Below are 16,001 nucleotides of genomic sequence, written 5' to 3'. Positions count from 1 at the left end.
GCTTTAGAGCATATGCATGGATAGTGAGGAAGAAAAATAACTGAAAGATTTTTCTCAGATTTCTTGTTCAAGCAAATACCCATTGACAGTCCTATTTTCTAAAATAGGGATTACTCAAGGAGATGGCCATTTTGGGGGGTAGAGTGGTGGAAACAAGCACAGGTAAAAATATTGAGTCCAAATTTTGACATCTGGAGGTGCTTATGAGACATTCAAATGGATTTGTCCCAAAGGCACATGTCTAAAGCTGTAGAAAAAAGGAATGACCGAAGAGACACTTTTGTCATCATGAGCAAGTAAATAGTGGTGCAATAGTCTACAAAATGGTGTGTAATTCTTGGAGATAATTAGTATGTTGTTTCGTAGACTGGCTTCCATGATGGACTGGTTCTGTGTGATGCTTTGAACAAATAAAATTACCTTGTGGTCAAGTACATTTGGAACATGCATCAAATAACACCCTTCTTCTGAAAATGTACAAGGCACATTATTGGATTAAAGACCAGGAAGTCCAGTAGTGTCAAAACATGTTTTATAATGCTGTGTTTTTCAAACACAACCTCCTGCCTCCATTGTTATAATACATAAGAAAGACACTAAACCATAGCAGTATTTTGCCATATGGTTTTCATCTTGGACATGACCTATACCTGACTAACATGTCTCTGGGCAACTAGAATTCTGCTTCACTTTCCAACAGGAATAGGATGCAGTAAGTCTTTGTTCATAGAGCTGCAACACAAGTGTTTTTGATTGCTGGATGCTTAATATGGTATTGAAAGCAATTTGCAGGTGCAGTGCCACTCATTTTGTTCTCCAGAAGCCTTTTATTTAAGACATACAAACTTGATGCAGTTCATAAATACAACTTTAGGAACATAGTGATTCTTCCCACAGTACCTGCCCTCCCACTCATACTCTCACTCTTCTTCCTCCTCTCTCTCCTATTCCCATTCTTAATTTCTAAGTTCTATTTTCAATTAACTTTATATACATAAGATTAATTCTATAGTAAGTGAAGAGTTCAACAAATAGTATAGGCAAAAAAAACAAAACAAACAAACAAACAAACAAAAAAAAACCCAAAACAAACTGCTCCTCAACAGTGGAGATAAGGGCTGTCCAAAGTCACAGCATCTCAATTTCACTACTATAAATGTCAATTTCACTACTATAGATTACCTTTTAGGTGCTCTGTTAGTTATTACAGATCAGGGAGAACATACGGTATTTGTCCTTTGGGGATTGGCTTATTTCACTAAGTATGATTTCCAGTTTCATCCATTTTGTTGCAAATGACAGGATTTCAATTTTTTTTAACTCTGAGTAGTAGTCCATGTATATATATATCCCATAATTTCTTTATCCAGTCTTCAGCTGATGGAAATTTGGGTTGATTTCATATATTAATTGGCACTTATTTTGCATTTTATTTTTAATTCAGTTTAAAATATGATGGTTCTATTGTTGACTACAAAGATAACCATAATTTGCTTTACTTCAGGTCTTTAAAAAAGTTCATGCAAATGTGCAATAGAAAAAACTATGCAAAGATTTCAAAATTTTTCATGGCAAAATAAAATTCCATTTTAAGCCAATTTTTTCCATGAACCTTAAGACATACACTCATATAGTGGAGAACATTAAATCATTTAGTTATGTTTCATACAGATAATGTCTTTTTTGCTTTCCTCTTACCCAAGGTATTAGCTTTGAAAAAACTGTAGCAGCAGGGTGGTTGCTAAAACTTTTGGATGAAACACTGAACATAGGCTGTAGATAATCAGTGTTTATTCAAACAAACAGGATTACTTTATAGTGTAATAAGGAAAAAGGCATCCAGGTTTTTTTTTTGTTTTCTTTTTTGCTTAACTGGAATATTCTCCTCCACTCTGCTGGTTCTCCACGTGCCTTTGAACTATTGACCAGCATTGCCATCAGGGTCCCTCAGAGAAGTATTTAGGCCCCAATCTCAAAATGTCCTGCTAGACCTCCACAGGCACCACAACCCTGACATCCAAAATAGAGGTTGGAATCTTCTTCCCACTGAAAGGGATTCAGTGAAGTTCCACATTCACTTCTTTCTTTCTTTTTTTTTTTTCTTTTTTGACAGGCAGAGTGGACAGTGAGAGAGAGAGAAAGGTCTTCCTTTGCCGTTGGTTCACCCTCCAATGGCCGCTGCGGCCGGCGCATCGCGCTGATCTGAAGGCAGAAGCCAGGTGTTTCTCCTGGTCTCCCATGCGGATGCAGGGCCCAAGCACTTGGGCCATCCTCCACTGCACTTTCGGGCCATAGCAGAGAGCTGGCCTGGAAGAGGCGCAACCGGGACAGAATCCGGTGCCCCGACCGGGACTAGAACCCGGTGTGCCGGCACCGCAAGGTGGAGGATTAGCCTAGTGAGCCGTGGCGCCGGCTTCCATTCACTTCTGTCAAATCTATTTCTCCTAGCTACCAATCTTGCTTCCTGGCATTTGTTGGTCTATTCATTCAGCAAAGAGTTATCGAAGGTCTTCTAAGAGCCAGGTAATACATTCTGTCCTGGGGTAGAACAGCCTGAGAAAGACACATTTTTGCCAAGGGACTCATATTCAGAAGGTATTTTCTTTAGTACAGAAATCCGGTCTCACGTTATGATACATTGCCTTTTCTTTCTTTTCAAATCCACTCATCAGCAATTCAGTCTGAATTACTTTTGCATCTCTCAACTCCACCCCACATCTATCATTGATTGTCCTTGTCATATCATCATTTCTAACTTGGGCTGTTGCAATATTTGTTATCTGTTTTTTCTGCCTTTACTTTTCTACTACTTCTGTCTCTCTTTCTCCTCCCTCTTGCTAGAGTTTCTCTTTCAAAAATACAGATATCATCAATTACTTCTGCTTTAAAATCTTTTAATGAACATTGTTTATGGAAGTTACCTGGTCTTTGGATGGATTTGAAGTCTTAATTTGATTTCATATACTTTCTTAATCTCATCTCTACTCTCTATACTCCTTACAGAACTTCTCCCAGCTATGGTATGACAAATTCCCTGTCTCAATGCTACACCCTTATTCTTCATTTTTTTGGCTTAAAATCCCTTTCGTCACTTTCATTGACTTCCTTACCATTAAAATACTTACCAGCTTGTATTGTGTTGCAGTTAAGTCACTGCCTGCAAAGCCAGCATCCCATTAGAGCAGCCAGCTCCACTTCTGATCCAGCTCCCTGCTAATATGCCTGGGAAAGCAGTGGAAGATGGCAGAAGTACTTGGCCCCTCTCATGCACATAGGTCTGCCTTGCCCAGACCTGGCTGTTGTGGCCATTTGGGAGGGTAAACCAGCTGATGGAAGATCCCCACCATGTGTAACTCTGCCTTTCAAATAGATAAATAAATCTCTATGCAAATAAAAATAAAAATACTCACTAAATTCTGAATTCTCTAAGTAGACGGGATAACTCTCCTTGCTGCTACTACACCTTGACCATAGCATTAACCTTGTATGTGAAAACTGAATGCCTGCTGTTTGTGTATTTCTATCCCACTGTAGTTTGGGAGCTTCCAAAGAAAAGGTTGGCAAACATTTGCAGGAGAGAATTGTGCAGCCCAAATGGTTTCTGTGCCAAGCTCTCAACTCATCCATTGCAGTGTGATGCAATGTACCCACAGATAATCCACAGATAAAATGTAAAGGAATGAATGTAACTGAGCTTCTGTAAAAACTGATTTATGGACACAGAGATATGAATCATCAATAATTTTCCATGTTAAAAATATTTTTATTCCTTTGTTTTTCCCTGCAATCATTAGAAAAATGGAAAAACTATGGACTGGGTATTTAGCCTAGCTGTTAAGACACACACAGTCCATATTGGAGTACTTGGGTTTAATTCGTGGCTCTGATTCTTGACTCCAGCTTCCTGCTAACAAAGATCCCAGAAGGCAACAGTGGTGGCTCAGGGAGTTGAATTGCTGACACCCAGATGGGAGACGCGAATTGAGCTTCTAGCTCCTGGCCCTGGTTGTTGCAGACATTTGGGGAGTGGACCAGCAGGTGGGAGTGCTTGCTCTCTCTTTCTCCCCTCCCATCTCTCCCTCTCAAGTAAATAAATATTTTTTTTAAAGAATCATTTATTTATTTGAAAGTCAAAGTTACACAGAGAGAGGAGTGGCAGACAGAGAGAGAGGTCTTCCATCCGATGGTTCACTCTCCGGATGGCCACAATGGCCGGAGCTGCGCCGATCCAAAGCCAGGAGCCAGGAGGTTCTTCCAGGTCTCCCACTCAGGTGCAGGGGCCCAAGGGCTTGGGCCATCTTCCACTGCTTTCCCAGGCCGTAGCACAGAGTTGGATCAGAAGTGGAGCAGCTGAGTCTCGAACTGGTGCCCATATGGGATGCCAGCACTTCAGGCCAGGGCATTAACCCCCTTGCACCACAGCACCGGACCTAGTAAATAAATATTTTTAAAAATATTTTTAGGTTGTGGAATATGCAAACATAGACTTGGCCCATGTTCTGTAATTTGCTCACTCTGTTCTAAATGGTAGGGCTATTTTGCATTTATTTTCATGTATTGCATTCAGTGCTGGCAGCCGACATTCTTGGTGCTGCACAAATGTTTGCTAAAATGATTCATATGGAGACAAATGCTTATCATTTCGTGATATCTTCCATCACCAACTTCAGTGTGTGAAACAGTACAAAATGTTAATTAACTGAAGATTAGCTAGAAACCACATTAAAATTTCAACACCTGCTAAAAAAAATCTTTCTGAAGTATGTTATTTCAATTTTCTGCCCTAGTAAGTACAGTTTCATGGACACACTTAATTATCTTGTGATGCCCTCAGGTTGGGATTAAAGATAAGAATTCTCATTGTGTGACCAAGTAAATGTAGACTATAGAAAGGATAGCTAATTGAACCCCAAATGCAAAGAGATTGAGGTTTACTCCAGAAAGAACCTGTTTGATGCAGATTAAATCCTTGAGATGTATTTGTTTTTCAGTGATATTTTCTTTTCTCTATAAAATGGGGCATAGATAACAAAAATAAAAGGAAACAAGAATGATTAATAAATGGTTCTTATTAACAGGGTTGAGTTCTATATAGGAAACTCTGAACATTGGAGTTGTTAATTTCATTATTCTTTCTCTCTATCCCCTCATATTGAGGAGCTAAAGCTGCAATGTTGATCAAGGAGAAAACATTGAAATAAATACATTTATAACCTTGGCCTAAGGAAAAATATCATGGTATCTATCAGATGAAAGCTTGGTTTTAATGATCTAGTTGAAGGTTTCCTTTAAATCTAAATGGACCCTCAGATGAGTATAATGATTTAACTATCTAGAAGTCTTTCCACGTGGCAAAAGCACAAAGACTTCTGTTTTTTTTCCACCCAAAGTTCACCTCAGTTAATTATTTATCTTATTTTTCAGCATGGTACAGTGGTAAAAGCACTCCTCTGGAGCAAAAGGACTTGGGGCCCTAGATTTGTTCTATAAATTACTAAGTTGATGCCAATATTAATACTTCACACAGTTGGGATGAGATTTCCTACTGCAAACATTGGATGAGGCATGCATATAGGTGGAGGGCTCAGTAGGTGTGTTTTTCCTCTATCTGATGATTTAGTCATATAATTACAGAATAATAAGCACAATACTAATTTCAATTTCTTGTCATTTTACTGTGTATTAGGGAAAGACCTGGGGCCAGTGCTGTGGTGTGGAAGGTTGAACCTCCACCTGCCTGCAATGCTGGCAGCCCATATATGTGCCATTTCAGGTCCTGCCTATTCCTCTTCCAATCCAGCTCCCTGCTAATGTGCCTAGGAAAGCAGTGGAAGATGGCCCAGGTACTGTGCCCTTTTACCCATGTGGGAGACCTGGAAGAAGCTCCTGGCTTTGACCTAGCCCAGCCCTGTCCTTTGTTTCCATTTGGAATGTAAACCAGTGGATGGAAGTTCTCTCTCTCTCTCTCTCTTCCTCTGTATTTATGACTTACAAACAATTAAGTGTTCTGCCATTGCATTGTACTAGAAGAGGCATTATGTCTATTTAGGTAAAAAAAAAAAAGATTAATTTGCACAAGGTCATCTTTGTTCATCATTGTAGGCATTAGCAGTTAAATGCCATTCTTGAGAGAGTCATCATGAATGGGATACATAGATTTGGCCTCCTATGAATCTTGAAAAAAATAAATGCAATGAGAGGAATTCTAGACAAGGCCTGGCTGCAGCTCTATGACAATTCTTTTTCATTCAATACTCGGAGTATGTATGTTCACACCAAAATGGCCAACCAGAGAGTACACTTTGAGAGGCATCACCAGGGAGGACCCCCAGGAGAAATCTATATTTTATTCTAACTGCCACTGTGTTTGGAATTTCATAATAATTCAACCTTTTGGGTTAAGAAGTACCTTAAAATTTTTCTTCTTATTTTCTCTATCCATTCAATAAGTATTGATTGAACAATAATGATACATCAATACAATGTCAGGTACTTGAATAAAAAAAATACAGCTTCTTAGCTATTAAGATGATCATAGTCTATGGAAGGAGACAGAAAACTAATAATGACAATAATAGCTAACATTTATCATGGGCCAGATACTGTGGGAAACAATTAGGTATTGTCTCCCTTAATTCTTATAACAAACATAAATTACAAGCAAATTTATATTTATTTATTTATTTATTAGTAGAAAGCTGTTATTTAATAAATATAAATTTCAAAAGTACAACTTTTAGATTATAGCAGTTTTTCCCCCATAACCACCCTCCCACCCACAAACCATCCCATCTCCTACTCCCTCTCCCATCCCATTTTTCATTAAGATTCATTTTTAATTATCTTTATATACAGAAGATCAACTCTATACTAAGTAAAGATTTTAATAGTTTGCACCCACACAGACACGCAAAGTATAAAGTACTATTTGAAGACTAGTTTTACTGTTAATTCTCATAGTACAACACATAAGAACAGAGGTTCTACATGGGGAGCAAGTGCACAGTGACTCCTGTTGTTGATTTAACAATTGACACTCTTATTTATGACGTCAGTAATCACTCGAGGCTCTTGTCATACAAGCAAATTTAAACCCCATTTTCCATGTAGAAACTGAATGCCAAACGGGTAGACAGTATCTTAAGGAAACTGACCTAGATTAGGAACTGGAGTAGAAATGAAGAGGGGATAATCATCAGCTAAGAAGATTTATTGCAACCTAACTGGTTGCTACTTTTTAATATTGTTTGCAATTTTTCTCACAAAATTTCTATTTATTTATTTATTCAGCAAAGGAGGGAGAGGGAGAGAGAGGGAGAAAGGGAGAGAGGGAAACAGAGGGGGAGAAAGGGAGAGAGGGAAAGAGAGAGGGAGAGAGGAGAGAGGGAGAGAGGGAGACGGAGAGAGAAACAGAATTCTCATCTGCCGGCTCACTTCCCAAATGCTTGAAACAGCTAGAACTGGGCAGATGTCAAAGCTGAGAGCAAGGAACTCATTCCAAGTCACCCATATGGATGGCAGGAATGCAACTACTTGAGTGTAGTGGTTAAGACACTGCTTGGGATGCTCGCATCCCATATCTGAATGCCTGGGTTCGAGTTGTAGCACCACACCTGATTCCAGCTTCCTACAAATGTACATCATGGGAGGCAGAGGTGATTGCTTAAGTACTCAGGTCTCTGCCATCCACATGGTAGACCAAGATTGAGGTCTGGGCTCCTGGCTTGGGCCTGACTCAATACAACTGTTGTGGGCATTTGGGGAGTGAACCAAGTCTCTGCCTCCTTCTGAGTGTCTCCACCTTTCAAATAAATAAATATATATATACACACATACATAGTTATGTATACACACACACATACACACATATAAAAGGACATGGATCTTCTCCTAAACCTAGTCTACCTATCCTACTTGATAGCTCTATTATCTTTAGTGCTCAGAACAAAAATCTTAGTGTCACTCTTGATTTCTCTTATTCCTCATATTTTAATGACTAGAAGTGAAATTAAAAGTTAACATCACCTGATAATAAGACACACTGATACAGAGGAAAAGACATTGAAAGAGAGATAGAGAGAGAGAGAGAGAGAGAGATTGCCACTGTTGCTTTACCCCCCACCCCATGCCTGGCTGTGTATTCGAGCCACCATCAACCAAGTACTTGAATCACCCCTCATCTGCTGCCTCCCAGGACACACATCGGCAGGAGGGAAAGCAGGACTTGATCACAGGCACTCTGATATGGAACGTGGGTGTCTCAAGTGGTGACTTAACTCACTGGGCCACAGTGCCATTGTACTGCTCCTTCCGATATGACGAATTGAGAAAGTCACACATCATTTCAGCGATATTCTTGCCAAAAATGCAATGCAATCATAAACTAATCAGAAAAAACTGAATTGTGGGACATTCTACCAAACACCTGACGATTACTCATCAGAAGTGTCCAGGTGATGAAACACAAGGTACTAGCACACTGCTTGTACAGACTGGGGGAAAGTAAGGGGCTACAACTTTTAAATTCAATGTGGATTGCTCTAATGGGTACTGGAGCAGAGAAAGGACACTGAGGAAAACTGAAGAGATGCAAATTCTAAAATTTAGTTAATGGTTTTGTATCGATGCTAATTTCCTGGATTTGAACACTGCCTAATGGTTACATAATTAGTATTGGAGGAAGCCAAATTAAAGGTAGATGGGAGCTCTCTCTTTTTTGGAACATTTCTGCAACCCTAAAATTAGTCCTAAACAAAAAAAAATCATTTTGGACTTTATTTCAAAATTTATGTAAAATCTAGCCACTTCTTACATTCCTACTGAAACCACTTAGATTTATTGTAACCCTGTTTTTCAGTGAGCTTATTGCAGTCACATCTGCATTGATCTTTTTGCTTCTTTTCTTGCTGCCCTGAAATCAGTCTTCCATACAGTAGTCATAATATTCTTTTATAAGTCAAATATGAAGTCCTATGCCACTCCCTCCCCTCACGTTACACTTTGGGGAAAGGACATTACATTGTGCAGATAACCTGTTGCTGTTTTCTTTGGTTCCCTCTCTGGCCTCCTTTTGTACCACTTGCCCACTCATTCATACTGGCTCCCATCACATTGACCGCCTTGATCTTCCCTGGATATATGAGGAACATTCCCACTGTGAAATGCGCGCACTAGCTGTTCTTTCTGCTAGGAGCACTTTAAGGATTAATGCCTTAACTCTCGAATGTCCTATCTCAATGAGGCTTACCCACCCTCTTAGCTTAAAATTTCAGTGCTGCCTGCTCACCCTCACTGGCACTCCCAATCCTCTTAGATATGTTCTACTTAAAAATCTGTCCATGATTTATCATCATCATCATGATCACTGTATCATCAATACTATCATTACTAGTAGTCTTCTAAAAACCTGAATATAAACTCCAGAATGGCAGAAATCTTTCCCATTTTTCCTGTTGACCTATCCCAAGAACCTAGAAATGTTTCTAGAACAGAGTAGGCACCCCTTAAATACCTGTAAATGAACAAAAGGTAGAATAGACAGAGATTGGCAATGACTTTGTGGTGAAAGTGTAGGGGGCGTGGTTAACTCAGTGGCTACTGACGTGGGTAACAGACAGGAAGATGATACAGCCAGGCTGTACATCAGGACAAACTTGTAAGGGGAGCTATCTACTAGACATCCCCAGGTAGGGGTCCAATAAACTGCTCAATGTGCAGCTCTGCAACTCGGGGCAAAGATCTTGGACGCTAAGAGACATTTAGATGTCTTCTCTTACAGCTACAGGCATGTGAAGAATGACAAAAGGAAGTCTCTTGCAAGTTAGCTACCCATCTCCTTACCAAGAGAAAGCCTGGGCCAGCGCCGTGGCTCACTAGGCTAATCCTCCGCCTTGCGGCGCCGGCACACCGGGTTCTAGTCCCGGTCAGGGCGCCGGATTCTGTCCCGGTTGCCCCTCTTCCAGGCCAGCTCTCTGATGTGGCCAGGGAGTGCAGTGGAGGATGGCCCAAGTGCTTGGGCCCTGCACCCCATGGGAGACCAGGAAAAGCACCTGGCTCCTGGTTTCTGCCACCGGATCAGCGCGGTGCGCCGGCCACAGCACGCCAGCCACTGCGGCTATTGGAGGGTGAACCAACGGCAAAGGAAGACCTTTCTCTCTGTCTCTCTCTCTCACTGTCCACTCTGCCTGTCAAAAAAAAAAAAAAAAAAAAAAAAAAAAAAAAAAAAAGAGAGAAAGCCTGGGTGGCATAAAGCTCTGACAGCTTGCTGGTAGGTGGGATGGAGAACAGCTCAGAAACAAGGTGACTGGTATCGCAATTTGCCATAAAGCTAAACCATATTGAGGCAAGGAAAGGATTAGAGAATGCAAACAATTTCTTGTCCATTATTTTATTTTTCAGACTTATTTTATTTATTTGAAAGACAGAATTAGAGAGAGAGAGAGAGAGAGAGGGAGAGAGGAGAGAGGTCTTCTATCTACTGGTTCACTCTGAAAATGGCCACAATGACTGGGGCTGGACCACACTGAATCCAGGAGCCGGGAGCTTCTTCCAGATCTCACACATGGGTGCAGGGGTCCAAACACTTGGGCCATGTTCCACTGCTTCCCTAGGCACATTAGCAGGAAGCTGGATTGGAAGTGAGGCAGCCAGGACTTGAACCAGTGCCCAAATGCATAACTTGCATCCCATATGGTAGCCTTACCAGCTATACCATAATGTCGGCCCCTCCTTGTTCTTTCAAATAAAACAGAACCAAGGGATAGTGGGGCACAACTTCTGATGCCCTATGCCAAACAAATCAAATGGGATTCAATACGAGGATACTTGAAAAAGTTCATTAGCATTGATTCCATTTTCTACAAACTTTTCGGTGCCCCCTTATCTGTGTGCAGTTTTTGTGTTATAACTCGGCTGGAGTTGGGGCAGAGTGGGAAACAGTCTTCTGGTGCGGCAGGAGATGCATGGCCTAGCTCTTAGGTTTCTAAACTCTAACACTGGAGAGAACACTGGGCGGTGTTCCTCCTAGCCTGTTAAACTTATCCCCTCATCCTTCCTTCGGAGTGTAATTTTGTCATTCAACTTTCATTTGGCACAGGGCCAGTGCACCAGGGAAGACAGATCTCTGTGTTTGCATGCTTCAAGGCAGGGTTAAAGTCTACTTTGGCAAGCCGTACGCGGAAAGAGAGAAAAGAAAATAAGGGCTATAAATCATCCGGAGGTCGGCATACAGCAGAAAGATATGCAATCCATTGTAGAAAAGAGTTCTGCTATCCTGTGCTTAGCCACGACCCTTCCTTCCCCTCCCGCTTGGTTCGAGCCAGGGAAGTGACATCTTGCATGAGAGGCTGCTGTGAGAACAAAGACCCAAGGCTCCAGGCGAGCTGGTGGAAGGCTGACTCCTCAGCGACCTTCCTGAGGTCCTTGTTCTTGGGCTCAGAGAGTGTCCCCTTCGTGTTGATGCGATAGTACATCTTGAGAAATAATAAACACTTGTAACTCAATTCCTGTTGGTCTGTGCTCAACAGAGAATGGCGGGGTTCCCACCTTCTAACTAATCTGCTCCCCTTCATGGGACTCTTTCAGTTCTGCACCCACGAAGTCCTGGTGAGGATCAGATTTTAAAACACGCACTTCCTGAAATTAGGTGATATCTAAAAACCAAGCTTTTAGCTTCATCTCTACAACCAAACTTTAATGCCTTTTGCTTCCTTTTTAGATATGCTGACAACAGCTCTCATATGAGTCATCTAGGTAATTATTACCTGTTGCTTTTGTAATAAAATGCTGCTGATCAAATCTATCCTATCACTCTGCACGTCAGAAAAAAAAATTGTACGTGCTAGATTACACAAGAAGGTTGAAGAGAAAATGAATTTTGTTATAATTTTTTTAATTGATTGATAATCAGAGTCAGGAATCCCAGAAAGAAACTGTTCCGATGGCACAATGTGCATAAGGGTATCTTACCTGAGTTCTGGTTGTCAGTACCCAACTGGAAATGAACTAACTTGGAAAAAGGACTTGATATATTTGAGCTTCCTGTAACCCTTTCTGAAAGAACTTGAAATTCATTCATAATTGATTGTCAAATAATTGCTTGTCAGCTAGTTGTTTTCAATCAGATCATGTTTACCCAGGTACAAGAAAGAAGGAAACCAACATTTATTTAGCTAGGGTTTCCTGTTATAGTGTGTTTCCAGTGTAATGATGCATGTATCAAGGACTCAGTATACTGTGAATAAATATTTGTTGAATGGATAAATCAGCAATTAGCCAATAGCAAAATGTTCTCTTTGATTCAGGGACAAGGGGAGCCTTTCAGATGCATGTACTTATTGTCTCGTGGCCTTGAGGTATTATTAATGGAGCAAGTGCTCACGGACTTACCATGGGAGGCTTTGCTGCCTAGAAGATTCCTTGGCATTTTCTTGTGTGCCATAGAGAACTAATCACAGGCTAGCTGGGAAGAGAAGGGTTGACACTGGGTGATCATTCTGCAATACCTACCTCCCCATCCTGGCCCCTCAGCCACACCCAAGTATGCCCCATAGCTTCACAATGGGTCAAGTCCCCCATTCCAACTCTTCCTCCCAACAAATTTCACTATGCAACTGCAAGTTTGGTTTCAGAGTTGCACTTTAAAGCATTTGGCAAGGTGTTGAAGTACATGTAGCAATAACAATTTCATATCCATCTTTTACAGCTATGTGATCAGGTACAGCAGAACTATTAGCCAGCGAGGTAGCCTCATGTCACAGGAGCTGCGTTCCTGGGATTTTAGTTACTGTCTTTGTTTGGACAAGCCCTCAAGACAAAAATTAATCATGCCATGGTTTAGGCCCTGCAACCTTTGCTGTGGTTTCTGATATCTAACTAAGGCATGGCAATTTGGAGTGGAGGGACCATAAGATGTGGTTGAGGGCATTTACTACAGATCTGTGAAGCAAGCAGTTGGCTTTCATTTCCAAGGTACATTTGGTTACCACAGGTCAAATACACTTGCATGAGAAACTTTTGCGTCTAGGAATATAAATTGTGGGGCCAGTGATGTGGTCCAGCAGATTAAGCCATCTCCTGCTACATGCTATCCCATATGAGCTTGGGTTTGAGTCTTGGCTGCTCTACTTCCAATGTTTAAGCTCCCTGCTATTGAGCCTGGAAAAGTAGTAGAAGATGGCCCAAATACTTGGAACCCTGTCATCCATGTGGGAGACCTGAATGGAGTTCCAGGCTCCTGGATTTGGCCTGGCCCTGCCCTAGCCATTGCAGCCATTTGGGGAGTGAACCAGTGTATGGAAGATCTCTCTCTCTCTCTGACTTTCAAATAAATAAAAATAAATCTTTTAAAAAGAAATATAAATTCCATGCATAATATAATAATTGCATATGTAGTAAAGGAAGTTGTATTAAGGCCTCAGGGCAGCTTGGACATACAGACAGACTCCACATGCTAATGCCAGGGCAAGCACATGGGTGATTGAGAGGGATGACAATCTGAGTTGACTTTCAGGGAGATTCTAATTTCAGTAGTCTTCATGGATGGAATGGTCCTGGGGATTTGAACTGGGAAATGCTGAGCTAACTGAGCACATGCAGAGATCTGGTACTTTCCTTTTTTAATATGAACTACTCCAATCTTGAAGGTTAAGCCTGAGAAGTCTACCAACAGTTTGAATCATTGCAAACCTTTCTGGAAATCTGGGAAGATGAAAGATGAGGGATTAAGTTGGTTTCGATCTAAAGCATAGAATGTTCAGCACCCTTTTTGGCACAGCTGAATTAGCCAGAACTGTTACACCCTTCTCAGGAGAAGCTTAAGGCGGAAAGATTAAGGCTGGTGTAGGTCAAAGGTTAGCTGTGTTAATGTATTTGTTTGGGAAAGTATACAAAAGCCCTTATTAACCTTGGCTTTGGAGAGCTGAGCTGTCAGTCTCTCACGTTCCTTGATCACATTTTCATCTGAAAATGTTTTGAAGCAGTCTAGAATCAAAACAGAACCTATGTATCTCAGGTAGAAACATGTTGACCGGCAGCGAATCTCTAACATTATGTACACTGGCAACCTTCGGTAGATACCTATCGTATGAGCTATTCTTTTGTTCTTATATATTTAGTTACTATTTTAGGAGAGAAAATAATTTATTAAAAAGAAAAAAAAAAGAGTGGAGGGAATATTTTCTGTTACATAAAGAAAAAAAAGTCATTTTTGGAAATTAAGCTTTCAGCTCCCTAATCTTCTAGGGGAATACTTACTATCTGAAAAAAAAAAGATAGGTGTCTTTTAGTCTTAGGGGGGTTTAGCAACAAACCATTATTGTTTGCAGACTGGGTCTTTTGTGAGAAGGCAAGCTGCCTTAATGACAGCTTATGCAATAGCAATCCATGATATAGTACTTACCTGGATGTAGCAACAACTGTGCACTAAGCCAAGAAGAAGGGGGAAAAAGTCAGTATCTTGTGCGTGAGAAGCTTGTAGATCCCCTGGGGTGACTTCATATAATTCTAAAATAGCAGGTAGCTTCTTGCATAGCTAATCAAGGCATCAGTGCCCGGAGCAAGTGGAGGTGGCTGACAGTGTACTTTGGTTTCAGGTGCATTCAGCTCTTTTTGAGTGATATGAGCTTAATTCATGTTCCAGTTTCTATACTGAAAGTTTATGCATTCTGATTTGGCAAAAATCCTCTCCTGTTACCTGACAGCTCTATGCTTTGATAAAGTTGTTGACCTTAACGTGTTACTTAGATGTGTTCATCGCATGCAGTGAGAAAGTTAGTATAGCTGAATCAAGGGAACAGTTGTTTTTTGTTTTGTTTTTAAAGCATCTGAGTTATCCCACCACACCCCACCCCAGTTCCATTCATTGCTTAGCAAAAGACACAGGTGGCTTACCTGAAAAACTTGAAATACACAGTGTGGGTAAGTGGCAAGAGCTGAAAGAGGAGGGAGTCATCCTGGGTTTGTCAAGTAGGTGGCTTATTTCTGGAGAAAGCAGTCCTTGGGTCAGAATGAAGGTCAGGGAGTGACAACCTGAGATACATGTAATTGCTGGTGCCTTGAGGTTTTTAAAAGAAAGTCGAATATTAGCAGGAGGCTTTGGTTTGTCCCTTTGCCTATCCGAAGGTCTTCTCTGACTCTCTCTGGTGCAGTGCATGGAGGAAATGTTTTCTCTTCTGCACTATTGGCCATGCGCTGGGCAATTATTGGCATGAAGAGAACCTGCCTTAGAGAACAGAAGGTTTGGAATCACACTGACTGCTTGCGTGCTCATGAACCTACAAGTGGAAACTACATGTGCAAAGAGCCCATAATTTCACTCTAATAGATATTTAGCAGCTTAAATGAAATAACAAGGAGTTCATTCACCCAGGCGCCAACCAGGAAGATTTGCTGGGTATTTTGCATTCCACTCTTTGAAAGGAAAAACATGATTTTTGATACTTTCCCAAGATATATGAATATTTTGGTATGCAAAGCGATAATACATAGCATACCTTTAAAATTAGACCAAATTCTGTTTGGCCAAGAGGATTTATTGCTGTCACTATAATGAAGGCCAGTCAATCAGTTTGAATTTTTCTTCTAAATCAGTTGATTAGAGCTTGCTCAGGCAGCTACTTGCTTTCATGCTTTATTTGTTCATATGCTGCTCGATTTTCTTGTGCTTAACTGAAAGGCGTGTTACAAACAAAAATGAACACCATAAATTGCTACTCTCCGTGCATTTCTCTTTAATCTCTGGACCCCAGCTCTTTCATAGATGGTTTGTGGATATCATAGTCTTCCTTTCCAGCTACTCAAAATTCAGTGGGTCACAAGAGAGTTCATTATCCCTCGTCCAATCTCATATTCCTTCAAGTCAGTCCTTTATGTCTTTTTTTGATCTGCTACTGGCACATCCATTTAGTACCTCCGTGTGTTGGGGAACCTGCCACATCAACAGGACGATAGTATACTGGTTACCTTGGCAAAGCACTCCTTCTCTGCTGGCAGAGCAGAGCAGG

The 16,001-nt window shown here is 40.9% G+C and overlaps 1 long non-coding RNA gene across 1 annotated transcript; it reads right to left on the bottom strand.

Moving 5' to 3' along the window:
• Positions 1-4,096: 4,096 nt before the first annotated feature.
• On the bottom strand, positions 4,097-15,175 carry LOC138843689 (uncharacterized). The gene is made up of 3 exons (XR_011378624.2): positions 14,890-15,175; positions 12,388-12,460; positions 4,097-4,430 (listed from the first exon to the last, which is right to left on the bottom strand). It is a non-coding gene; the product is annotated as an uncharacterized LOC138843689 (long non-coding RNA).
• Positions 15,176-16,001: the final 826 nt, after the last annotated feature.

This window comes from Oryctolagus cuniculus, chromosome 9 (genome assembly GCF_051225735.1).
Source record: "Oryctolagus cuniculus isolate XC-2025 breed Fujian yellow rabbit chromosome 9, ASM5122573v1, whole genome shotgun sequence".
NCBI lineage: Eukaryota > Metazoa > Chordata > Mammalia > Lagomorpha > Leporidae > Oryctolagus > Oryctolagus cuniculus.
This window is presented reverse-complemented; position numbering and strand designations above follow the sequence as displayed.